We start from the raw sequence: 10,020 nt of genomic DNA, 5'->3' as shown, positions 1-10,020 counted from the left end.
AAACAAAAGTCCTGCAGCAGAAGAAACAGGAGCGGGGAAGTGAAGTAAAACTGTCACTGCATCATTTCTACAGCCAGGCCTAAAGTGACTTCAGCCTAAAGTGACACAAATACAACATAAACACAGGCTGTCACCTATAGGAGCAGGCCTTCGGGCTTTTTGTGCGCAGACAGGCTGACGGACGGAAACGCACTCAATTAAGTCACATTTCTGGCCTGTACTTCGCAGTCCTGTACAACGCGCGAACCCAGGCTTGATTACAATTAAAGTGCCAAACTCCTTTTTTTTTGTCTCCGGAGATTTTTTAATTTATTCATGTAGTCCACTCAACTTTATTCTGAGCAAAGTACGCAGAGCATTAAGGTGTCAAACGGGCCATAATTCATCACACCTCAGCTGTCAGGTCGTTCGCTCCAAGCGTCAGCGTTTCCCTTTTTCATTTTCTCCCTGGAACTCGTGGGACATCAGACAAACAGAGGGTTCAGTGTGGTCAGAACAGCTCCAGCAAAAGGTGCTACGGACGTTTAATCAGCTGTAGTATTGTGTTATTTCTAATATCTGTACTTTTAAAGCTATAGTTACTTAATGCAAATGCAATTCTTAAATATCCTACGTAACAGCTGTTCCTGCAGTTCTGTGTACTAGACTGGGTACTTGGGGTACTTCTACTGCTCCCTGGTGCGTACATCTACCTCCACATATATTATTCTGGCCTTGCACATAAAGTTCCACCACAAAACGCACTACTACCACAGCTCAAAGCTTTTGGAGCTGAAGGTGACACAGATCGGGAGCCGTCACACGCCAGAAAGCGCACGCGCCGGTTTTCACGTCGCATTAACATTTGAATGAGGGAGTGAATAAAGCAGCTGCAGATGCATCCTTCCGCTTCATCCTTGAGACTTGGCCGCGTTCTCCCGTCCGCCGCTTTTCCACCATATAACCCCTCCTCATCATTAGGAAAGTAACGAGCCAAAGCTGTTACGTCAGTCTCTACCCCTCAACGCCCTCTACACGCCGCTCTCATCCAGCCCTGACAGGGGAAGACTGACACACAAAGGCTTAAAAACCCTCTCCCTCAGGAGATTTTGATAGGATCAATATGATGCCGGGCCGTTTTCTCGTTCGCACGTAAAAAAACCGTGGCAAATTTAGACCGAACACCTTTATCCAACCCTCCTTATTCATATTTATGAGAAGTGAGTGACAAACTCATTGTTGGGTAATTACAGTGTGGTGAACCTTCATTGTCTTTAGACTGGTAGAGACTGAGACATGCTGTGCTTTGGCTTGCTGCACTAATGCAAACCTCTTCCATGTAGATATTATTAGTCGCTGTTTGCTTAGCAACCACAACACATGTCTGACATTTTTGTACAATGAAAACGTTTTGCCTGGAGTTTATTATATTTTGGCTGTAAGAGAGGGAAAAGGTGATTCAAAACAGAGGAGACTGGCACCGAGGCGAAGTCTTTTAGGATTATCGCTTCACAATGTTCCACCTCGTTTCAAGCGATTTAACTGCTACGTTCAAAGTAAGGTCAGGATCGAATGGGAATTTAATGACGGAGACAAACACGAGAGGCAGCCGTGACGCTGCCACGTTCGATTCATCCGTAAGAGAAAGACATGCTTTGAATTCATAAGGGAAATATTTAAAGGTCACAGTCAATCAAACCAAAATCAAACAAATCTATAAAACATTTAAAATCTAATAATTGTAATAGGTTATTGTTAGAATAAACAAACGTCAGTCTGCCGAGACTGTGTATGAAATGTAACGTTTCCAAAGCTCCTGAAGGCAGTTTCAGCTTTTAACAGCAGGGGGCGCCAGTAATGTGCCAGCATTCACTGGGCTTTACAGTATAACTTTTGTCACCAGGACAGGATTAAATGCTACTAACTGTTTGCGTCTTGATTGGTATCTGCTCGTTCCTCGTTCCTTACCTCAATGCAACATGAGGCTCAATACTGAATATGTACGACGGATGTGGCACTGAGCTGCATTTCACAGATCTCGCCGTTCAGAGACCACACAGAGTCAAAATGACTGGCAGCTCGGCTCCTTCAGAAGCTCAAGGAATTCTCGTTGCATCAGAAAGTCAAATGGGCTTATGCCATCTGTTAACACTTGGGGTAACACAATAGAGCCACACACAAGACTGTGGGAGCTCAGACGATATCAATATATCACCTCAAGTGCCAATTATAGTCATTAAAGGGATAAAATGTGATGAAACTGCAGGCTAACAGCTTGAAAATCATTATCACATTCACTTCACAACAGTGCAACTCAACTGTAAGTGTACAGTTTATTATCAAGCAGTCCGGCTATGAAAGATTATGTGTGCACAGACACTCTGGGGCGCAAATGTAAAACATCACTTGACAATCACTTCAAGAATTATTCAAGTAATTTCGGCAAACAGTGCTGCTATTACTTACAGTCGGCACTTAACAATTTTACCCAGCGCCGGAGTTGTAGTTTCAAAAGCAGTCGCCGCGGATTAGAATCTCTTTTCTCCCCTGATACAAATTTGTGTTTTGATTTGTCTTCAATGGTTTTGTTTTGTCCAAGGGCAATTAAATGGTTTCTGAGTGCAGCAGACAATGGCAGCGTTCGTTTTTACTGAAAAGCCGCGAGTGAAAAGACGTGTTTTGAGCCGTTGAATTATCTAGAAGAGGCAAATTTATACCGTTTTTAGATGTAGATGCAGCTCCAGTGCTTGCATTTTATGGCGATACAGTGAAACCCTCTCTCTTTGTCTTCATAAAACTAAAACAACTCTGATGTAAAACTATTTAACTGCAGCGCGCCCATCGTATCATTCATCTTTTGTGTAGCACTGGTAACTTCCCTGCACATGTTTGTGCCGATATGATATAAATCTGCAGCTGCTGACAGTCTGATCATGTAAAGGGGATTTTTGAATGGAAGCCCATCCTGCTGACTGCAAATGCATTGAAGTCCCGGTGCAGTGATACACAGGTCTATGGCAAAAACCGCATGTATCACAATGACAACGATTATCCAGATCTCTGCATTCTTAGCTTGAGCCACGGATGTTGCCATAGTAACACGAGTATGTCTTATCAAGTACGGCCCTTGTGAATTTTCACTGCAACTTATTTAGGCTGTTCACTGTAGGTATGACAACAGGCTATTGAGTTGTTGCATTCATTTCCATGTTAATAGAGTTAACAGCCATTGTGTGTTAGCTTAACCTTTGATCTCGCCTTGTCAAATTGTTGTCAGCTAATATTAAATTAGGCTGGTAATAGAGGCTTTTTATGTAAATGGTGTAAAATGCTTTACAACTATAAATAGGCATAATTCAGCTGAGAGCTAATATGATGGTCTGTGTGATATCAAAACATTTCTGCTGCACTTTAATGATCAGATTGTGAAAAGCCATTTATGATCCAGGCTATTCAGAGGTGCTGCTGCCGCGTCTTATTCAACATAAGCATAATATGCTTATGCATGTTTTGGATTTAGCATTATGATAGCGCCGCGTGCACAAAGCACGTGTTCCCATTTTGTTGCTAAAGGAGCCAAAGCACGGCATCGTGCTCAAACATTAAAGCTCCCGGTTTCCCATAATTCTGCCCAGAAGCCTCCGCGTCACCGGACCGGAGACGTGCAGCACCTTTATCTTAGCATAGCATAACCACATAACGCAGATTTATTTAAACTCGGTAGTCACTTTGCAGCTCCAACTCGTGGCACACTGCCCCCCCCCCCCCCCCCCCCCCCCCCCCCCATTCAAAATAATGAGGCTGTTTGATGTGGGGCCACTATGGGCCGTAATGAGAGGAGTACACTGCTCAGGACACATGAAAGCCCTTCAGTCCATTTGGACCGCGAGCGGCCATTACGGTGCGGGACCGGCACCGCGGAGGTCTGCCGACTTCATGAGGGGGTACGGGATTTAATGACGGAGGCAACCGCTAAACCCGTCACCCTTTTAACTCCTGGTGGAAGGAGGGAGGAGATATTTCAGAGGTGTTAAACACGGGGAGACCTGCAGCAGGCCGGGGCTGCGTGAGCAGAAACGCGGCCCCATTAAAAAGGACTTTCTACAGAACAGGTACTACAGGAGATCACAAATGAAGAGAATCGGCTACATAAATTAAAGCCCTTGATTGTAGCAGCTCCGCGACTGTTTAAGTGATTGTTCAACTTCAATCACACTTCTCTATTCGTTCATAATGATAATTTCTTTTAGGGTTTTTCTGTTCGAAAAAAAAAAAAGCAGTTTTCACAACCCGCGCAGTGATGAGTCCATAAATTATCCTTTTTCTCGTCCAGAGGCAGGAAGCAGCACATCTACCTCTCATCATATCAGTCTCTTACTCCTTCACAAGACGCTACTGTCAGTGGTGCCAGAACAGACACAGGCACGCAGAGCGGATGAGTAGGAGGAAGGAGAAGCTGGTGGTGATGGAAGGATCAGCATCTCTCCATTTATCTGCAGGACGACAGAGGAAGAGCCCCAGCTGTGACGGAGTTAATGTGTCCAGTCAACACTGCAAAGTGTCACATCGCTGTTAAGCCCCAGTCTTAAGCCTCTGGTTAATGGTTAGACGCAGCATCCTGACGCCGGGCACCATTTTGGCTCCATAACAAAGGAAGGCCTGCCTCAGCCGCCGGCCGCCGCGCCGGAAGACGGACGCCGCCGATCAGCTAATAGTTCAGAGACGCGCGGACGCATCAATCTTCAGGAGTGACAGGGAGGATAAATGCAGAAATCCACAGACAGCGGGAGCCCAGCGCTGATGCTGTAAACATATCTTGTTAACAGGAAGCAGACCCTATGCCGCCACAGCGTTGAGTGACAGGATCACAGATGACTAACAACAGCAGCACTGACTCCTTCTTTCTGTGTCCTCGCCGAGCGTTTGTGCTGCTAATTGTTCAAAGACGACGCGAGCCTTGTTTAAATCCGCCGGCACCGGAGTTTAAAATGGGATGAAACAACTAGATCCTCCCAACGTATGAGCTTTAAGCACGAACGCGGCTCCGTGTCTCGGTTTCCAGGCCCACGTGGCCGCGCTCTTCAAAGCCACAAAGGCAATTATAAAAATTCCAACCTAAATCACACTGTTAATTCACAGGGTGATTGCATACAGCGACGCAAGGCAGCGGGACTCTGGGGAGCAGCAGAAAGAGAAGGTGTTCTGATTTTTAAATGTGTGCTGCTGATCTGAGTCATACATAAGAAAAGGCCTCATTTAAAGGGCCAAGAATCACAGGAGGGGGGGCGAAACGCGTCTCTATAGGTTTCCAACACTCCACAGGTTTGAGATCAGAGACAGCTTCAGTCTGATGTGTGACTGGGCCCATTCTGAGCTTGGGAAGCATACTGCACTGCATACGCCCCTCTGTGACCCCAGCAGGGCTCCTATACACTCACACAAGGAGGGACGTCAGTGTCTGTGGGCCCCCCCACCCGTGAAAGTGATGGTCCGTCACGGCCGGGACCACGGAGGGGGAGGAGCCGGCCATCATGCCCCGTGGAGGAGGGGGGGGCAGAGAGAGAGGGGGGCGAGTTTAGGCTTCTCTGCTCCGCTCAAACCTGCAAACCTGCAGCGGGTTATTATCTGAAATTCAACACTTCAGGGCTTTAAGTCACAGAGCTGAGTTTGGGAAACCAAATATAATATAATGGGTTCACTCCTTCACAGCATGTGTGCATTCATTTGTCCTAATAACTAACAACAGCTCCGTTGACCCTTTCATAAACATGTGCATGATTCTCTCCTTTTCCTTTACTAATGGTTCCAATTCACTCAACGATCAGAACCTGGCGGACGTTCTAACAAGTGTGTGTGTGTGTGTGTGTGTGTGTGTGTGTGTGTGTGTGTGTGTGTGTGTGTGTGCGAGTGGAGGGGGGGGCGCTGAAGTAGCTATATTTTGCATACATTTCACGGCGCGCCGAGGAGTGTCGCTTGATTTTGATGGTTAATTCAGATGCGGAATACACAGAGTTGAGGCTGGTGTGCACATGCAAATTGCCGCCCTGCATGACGGGAGGGTGCACTGTATGAGCGGAGCGTGTTCAGCCCACTCGTTTTTTTTTTTTTATACTAGTCTTTATGTCCCAGCCCAGCCTCCTCTCCCAGTCTCTGATTCCATCTTGGCAATGACAGCCATGCACACACACACACACACACACACACACACACACACACACACACACACACACACACACACACACACACACACTAATGCACTTCACACACGCTCTCGATCGGCCACCCTCACTCACTTCGTTCTCTCACTAAACACACATGCGCGCGGCTTTTCCTCAGACTTCGACACATTGTCTCGGCGCCTCTCTATGGGTGAACCATCATTATCTAGAGAGAGTGCCAGTGTTTGGCCACAGTATGCCTCCTTCCCAGCGTTGAACTGAACAGCCAAGACACAGGCTGCTGGTAGTGACACAGCTGTCACAGACATGCCTCATTACTGCCGCTGCAAATGTCAAAGCACTAAAGTAATCAGTCAGAGCTGCACTGGACACGCGGCCGCGCGTTCATTTATTTTATGGGGAGCGAGGTTAACAGCTGTGTGCGTATATGATGATGCCGCGCGGCTGAGTGCATTTTACACATTTCTTATGAGACGGTCACATGCTAATGTGACAGCAGGTTTTCTAGCTACTTCCAACAAGTAATAGCACGGCGAACATTTTTACTCAAGCACAGTCTTCCTTCAGAGTCATTACTGTCAATCTGAACCGCTGTTCTGTTGTGTCACATGCGCACTGCACCGTAGCTGGAGCTGCTTTCCTGCACAGGACAACAACGTAATGAGGCCGCAGGTCAGCGTGTGCATCTACTGCAGCCGCCGACGTCTATCATGACTGATGGGAACCATCATTCACTGCGAGAGGAAGCTGCAGCACTGCGCCACCCGCTGATGAAGTTAATGGTTAATGCTTGATCCTGTTGTCGCTACAAGCTGCCGTCAGATCCATCTGAACCGCACTAGACCGCAGCCACCGCGCCATTGTCATGTGGGGAGTCGGGGCTAATGAGTCTGTTGTCGCGGAAGTCGTCGAGTAAGTTGTCAGGACGGAGACCATCTGAGGGCATTTCCTCTTTTCTCCTCTGTCGTTTTAAAGGGGTTCGATGGTCGAATCCCAGTGGCGAGAGGTTTAAAGGTGCAATAACTAATAAATAAGACTCACTTCTTCCTAGAAAGTAAGCACGAGAGAGAAACATCTGCCCTCTCAGCTGAACTTAGTCCGTGTCATGTGTCTGGGCTGCATACAGACCCCCTGCTGTTATTCCAGTGAAGCTGCACTATTTTTGTCCTTGGCCTGTACATTAGCTGCTGCCACTAAGGGAGTCGGACACTTGGCCAGTAAAATAAAAACTATCCATATACATGTGTTGTTTGGGTCCGAATGAGCGGAACAGACGAGGATCAAAGAGCAAAGCTGCCTGAGCTTTGCTGATCAGCTGATCACCACCTTCAGCACCGTTCCTCACAATGTCTGGGTTCAGCCTCTGGACTGAGGCATCGCTGCTTTAACTTGGGATGCCGCCGTGGATGCGGGAAACGTCATCTTGAGTTCTTGAGGCCAAAGTGAACATTCGCACTGCGTCCAGATTCCTGCAGGTTGCTGCTAGAATAAAAACCTGAAATGTTTCAAAGGTAGCTCTAAATATCTCCAGGAGCCGTTGAGCCGGAGTGCAGCACATAGTATAATGTAGTTACCATAGAGACGCTAAACGCAGTGGTCTCCGCCGTTTGGCCCTAGAGTTCATGTATAAATTACAAAGGGGGCAAAGACAAAGTTCTTTCCTCAGCCTCGCGCTTCATCTGAGCCGTAATATAAATGAGGAATTTGGAAGTCAGAACAATGGCGAGAATTAGGCACTTTAAAATGTTTGCATAACGAGCTCCTTCTCGCTGCCATAGTTCTCTTCTTCTTAATCACCTGCGCTCTCCAGACCACCTACACCCTTCTTCATGATCAGATACACGGCCGACAGGTTGATGCATGATCTGAGGAATTAATCTGCTAAGCCTGATTGCCATTACCGCCATGCGATTATGCACCCTGATTACCGAGCCCACCCCAAGGACCATGACGTGCCCTGTGCACACTTTTAAAGGTGCGCATAAAATTATGTGGTGATTACCCCACAATGGATCAATCCACAAGTGAATGAGTCTGTGCAGCCATATGGACCGTCTCAAGTAGAACTGTGATTATTAATAGGCACTTGAGGTGACCTGACACCCGCAGCTGGAACCGTGGAAACCGCTTGATCCTTCATATAAGCAAATAAAATTCATGTTCGTACATTCTGAAAGTCATTATTGGATTATTGTTGTAGAGGTGGGATTGTTTGGAGTTCAAGCACGGACAAAAGGGACGTCGGGCTCTTCAGGGGACGACTGAGGCTGCACTTGTCCCTCTTGTGACAGACTCGAGACATCTACGCGTGGACGCGCAGCGGCGCACGCCACAGGTCGCCTTTTAATTATGGCTGATGCAAGAGAAACACGCAGAAAACAACTTTCATGGAGCGATCAGATTAGGGAGCGTCCTGTGCTTGGAAGTAAAGAACATGCTAGTACATATCATTCTGCAGTGACACTTATCCTCAAAATTTGGACCCTTCTAATCCTTCACTGTCATTTGGAGGTTCTTTTTATTTAATCCTGAGCCAACGGACTCATTTGGCACAGCAGATAAATAGTCCTATTGCTTTATCCAGCAATCCTACATCAAGCGATTAATAGGATGAGACAATGAAGAAGTGAAATCCCGTCTGTTTACGCTTTTCCACATGTGAGTTTGTCCGTCACACAGGAACACTACGGTGGATAACCTCCAATCCAGCAACCCTAATGTTAATATGTTTGCATTAGTAATAGCCTGGCAAGGATTTAATGGACTTGATGTGCTACCATTCACAGCAGAGGTCCACGTTCTGAGAAAGCACGCTTGTCAGTGGCAGCCAGGAGCCCTCCCTGCACAATTACTTAATGGCTTCAGCAATTACACATATCCAGAGGAGTAAAAAACATAAATGTCAGTCGGTGAAAAAGAACTGATTTATGTCTTTTGTCTGTTTCAGACCATTGGTTTACACATGGGAGAAGTAGCAGAGAGCGAGCACATAGCTGGAACCATGCTCACATGCTGTAGATATCGAGGACCATTTACAGTATGCAAATGTGAATTTGAGCTTCCACATGCACAAATGCAGAAATTCCATCAGTGGCCAGAGTTCAATAACTCTTCAATCTTCAAGTGTCTGGATAATGGTCACTGTGACTGCACATCGCTGCAATTCAGAACTTCAACTATCCATCACTGGACAATGTTTGCCACTAAAACAACACAGATAAAGGAGAGTGTGTTTTGCAGCTGGCTGGGCCCCGCGCTATTGTACGCGATGATGAGTGATGGACAGGAGAGGATGGGTACATACTATTCACAGTGCTCCATGTGGCAGCCTGCATTTTCACACTCGTACAGTATGTTTGTCAGATGCAGACAACGCAGGCGCTTACGCACTGCCGTGGGCAAGCGAGCGCTGTTCTGCCAGGCGACTGCGTCACGGGCACATGCATGTCCTACGTGGCACCGCCGAGCCCCTGCTAACACATGCCTCCATGCAAAGACACACTAAGAGCCCGGCACCGTGGAGGGACGCGCAGGGCGCCACACATGTTGGGATGCTGAGTACGGAATCGACACTCATCTACACTAATTCTGCTGCATGAAGCCTTCGCCCTATAAATAGAACACATTGGCTTATTAAATATCACGGCAGTCACCTGTTATAGCTGTGGGCCGGGTCAGTGCCGTGCGGTTTTGGGGTTTTCTCTTTTTTTTTCAGCCCACCAAGGTTTAAGGCATAGAATTCATTGTCTGCATTTACAAAAGTGTACAGACAGTTTAGACAAGAGGGGACTTTAGAGCAATGATTCTTTGAGTCGACAAAACGATAATAGACCATAATCACATTCAGCAACTGAGTGGAAAT

Source organism: Betta splendens, chromosome 1, assembly GCF_900634795.4.
Source record: "Betta splendens chromosome 1, fBetSpl5.4, whole genome shotgun sequence".
NCBI lineage: Eukaryota > Metazoa > Chordata > Actinopteri > Anabantiformes > Osphronemidae > Betta > Betta splendens.
Note: the sequence above shows the minus strand (reverse complement) of the source record.